Genomic DNA, 3,912 nt, shown 5'->3' with positions numbered 1-3,912 from the left:
CATGCTCTTATGATGCAGTGTTGTTTTATCTACAGTGAGCACATGAATTAAGGTACCAGTTATTTGTAGCCACAATGTACGATCTTTTAATATGAAATTGGTTAATTTTTTTCAAAACTGATTTTTGGCATATTTGTAACGTTTACACATGCCCCAACTTTACACCTAAACAGGCCTTGCCGTCTAGATTTTCAAGGCGAGTGGTTAATCACTCGCTAGCATGATGCTAGGCGAGTGGTCGAATCCCTCTCCAGTATGAATGAAGCTAGGCGAGCTTTGCCATCTTTCCTCTCGGTATTGTATCCAGTTACTGCGGAAGCTGTAAGGGGGCGAATATATTTTTTCGAAGCGCGCAAAAGTTTGCTATTTTTCCTATTTTGGCCCAAAACACTCTGTATTTCCGCTAAAAGGAAAAAGAATGTAGAAGTCAATAAATATTGTTTTCTTATTTCTTCATAGAATTGTTTTCGAAGTTTGCAATATTTTCCTATTTTGGTCCAAATCACTGTGTTTTCCGGCTAAAAAGGAAAATGTAGATGTCAGCTATTCCTTTATTTTTTCTTATTAGAATTTCTTTCGAAGTACGCAAAAGGTTGCAATTTTTCCTATTTTGTCCCAAATCACTGTGTTTTCTGACTAACAAGGAAAATGCAGAGCTCAATTATTGCTTTATTTTTTCTTCTCATTTTTTTTTTGGGGAGGGGGAGATGTCGTCTATGATTGTATCCAATCCAGTTTTCTACATTTCAGCGTATGAAATGTTTTGATTAGTACTTGCCATATGATCAGAACTATACACCATTTACCATGTTAATTTATCGTTGCATTAAACATTTTGGTGTAGATTTAATTTACAAAATATTGCATTTAATATATAGTTACCTGCTATGTAAGTTATAATTTAGCTCATTATATACTCGTTGCAAGTGCACGTGCAATCATGTGCTTATGCTTTCACCCGGGCTAATTTTACATTTTTGTTATTATTGTACCGTAATACTTATGCCATGCCTGAACTGTTTTATATTATAATGGGATTTTACAACCCTTTTACACCTACTGTGTAGGTTTGGTTGTTATTTTCAACATCATTACTCATTGATTTATAATTGAAAGCATAGCTCTTGTGATAATAAGTTTATACCTAACCCACAAGGCATATATCTTGCTATTGTATTTATTATTATTCTAAAATTTTGTTTATCATAATTATTTAATACTAACTTTTGTAAAGGGTGCCACAACAACACGCTCTATGTTCAGTGGCATCCTCATCATTTCACCATATTATACGATGTTTGTAAAAGCTTTTTTATATTGTATTTATTTAATGGATGAATTTGATGAAATAAAACTGAACTGAACTGAACTGAACTGATCAAAATAATATTTGATCAACTTCATTATTTTCGTTTTATTAAAGTCTTTTGTTTATAAATTTAGACTCTTACCAATTATACCAGCAATTGGCTATAGCCGACACAGGCATTGCATAAATAACACGTCTAGGTTTTAAAAATCATTTATAGGTCTACCAATGTGAAATACAATATTGTACTGTTGAAACCCTCTCTTTCGCTCTCATGGATTAAGGCTTTTTTTCACGATAAATCGAGTAGTGCTAGAACTTGGGATGATTCGTAGCGAGCGATATTTAGTGTCTATGGCGAGCGTAAAATCGCTCACTAGAAATCGAGTTTGGGCGAGCGGTGGCGAGCGAGAGCGATCGCTCGCCTCAAATGGCAAGGCCTGCCTAAATGGAGTCAGCTAAATTTGTTTGTGTTTGTAGGTCAACAGAGCAATTTTGACATAAAGTCATAATTATGACTTTTAAGTCGTCCATAGAACTCTATGTTAAACAGCCAAAATGGCCAGTGGGAGCTAGTGGGGTTTCACCTTACCTTGTTATTACAGCTTGAAATGGACAGAAACCCTTTCTGGCCATTAGTACCAATATTATTTCAGCATTTTGGGTAAAGAATAACAAAATTTAAATTTGACAGAAATCATACATGAAGATTTTAAATCAGAGCTATAGGTACAGGTATTTGCTGCTGGTTTTAATTTTGACATAAATGTCTTTGTCTAGAATATATAGGGGTGAACATAACTACTCCCCATTCCAGAAAAAAATACAGAACTATTTTTTTTGGATTAAAAAAATATTATCCTGTTTTGACAAATGAAACATAGCTAAATCCTAATCCTTTAGTTAGTCCTAACTAGCAATAAAAGTCAAATTTTAATATTTGGTCAATTTTGGGAATAAGGGCCAAAAACATGTGTTTTTAGGGTATTTTCTGACAATCAAGTCACAAAAATCAAGACTTGGAACAAGTCTAAGCATTCAAAATCATGAGTAGATGCAGCAATTTTGCTCTAATTCCCACTTTTTGTGTTACAATAATTAAATAATTGGTTATAAAAATGAAACATGTCTTTTCCAAAAACTAGAATGCATAAACTGATTAGTACAAGTGTTTGGGCTTGATTGTCACAGCATACGAAAAAACACCCTAAAACGCATGTTTTTGGCACTTATTTCCAAAAATTGGCCAAATATTACAATTTTACTTTTATTGCCAGTTAGGACTAACTAAAGGGTTAGCATTTAGCTATGTTTCATTTGGCAAAACAGGATAGTATTTTTTTAATACAAAAAAATTAGTTCTGTATTTTTCTGGAATGGGGAGTAGTACCTTAATTATTCTTTTGTTGTCTGTGTTTGTTTTTATCCTGGGACATAACATGTTTTGTTTTCCCATTCAGCAACAAAGGATACATATGCAGACATCTGCCTCTACAGTTTGTCCACTCTGAAGTACAAAGTGACAACGCGCGCGTATACAGCGCGTAAACAGTGCGCAGTGTTGCATCTCTGTTGCAGGTATGCATGCCTTCAAAGTCGGCACAATGTCTGCGTCCGTGTCCGTACTTTGTACTTCAGAGTAGACTGACTGTAGAAGGAGGGGTTTTGGACAAATTCCTTTGCTGTTGTTGTGTTAAAATACAGTACCCAAAGCACTTACCTTCAACATTTTGGGAGAGCCATCCGATTCCAATTCTCCCAGATCAAAATATCAACAAAAAGTTTACTTAAATAAAGTTAAGGTGGTGGCGCATTCAGCAAACTCAAAAAAAGTTTTCAAAAACATTTGCAAAATAATGTAATAACATAATGTTATTTTAATGTAGATGCAATAATTTTACAAACATATCTGCAAATAAATATTTTATAATAACATGTTGACAACATGCTGCTGGGCCAAGTCATCACCTAAAGAAACCAGGCAAGTAGGTTATGAAACATTGAGTCTCCATAGAATGTGAGTACTTTGTACATGGATATGTTTTATTGAACTTGGCTACGAATTCTAAAAATGTTTTTGTAGTGTTTTTTTTCATACAAAACGTTAATGTTTTCATGGCCTTATATAACCTGGTAATGTTATAAAAACATTTTGACCAAAACATAAAAAACTGGTAAAACATCTTAAAACATTTTTGCATTTGTTGGGTACAATCAAAATGATTTTTACCCATCAGCTTTGATGTTTATTGAAAGCATGTGTCTTTCATATACATGGGTAACAATCATTTTGACACAGTGATGTATAAAATATTTGAATTAAGTTAAATTACAAATCAAATCGTATAAAAATAGAACTGGTGCTTTATTGTAACTAACTACCCAGCAAACACAAAACGTTTTCGACATCATTCGCAAAAGGTTATAAAAGGTTGTCAGAAAACGTTTAAATGTCGGGTTATATAAAGGGTACATTAATGGTATAAAACATTTTCATAACATTAAATAACATTTGTTGGTAACTTACTGCACAGCAAACACAAATGTTTTACAGAAAACATTTAAATGCCGGGTTATATAAAGGGTATAAAAACGTTTTAATA

The sequence above is a fragment of the Amphiura filiformis genome, chromosome 4 (assembly GCF_039555335.1).
Source record: "Amphiura filiformis chromosome 4, Afil_fr2py, whole genome shotgun sequence".
NCBI lineage: Eukaryota > Metazoa > Echinodermata > Ophiuroidea > Amphilepidida > Amphiuridae > Amphiura > Amphiura filiformis.
This window is presented reverse-complemented; position numbering follows the sequence as displayed.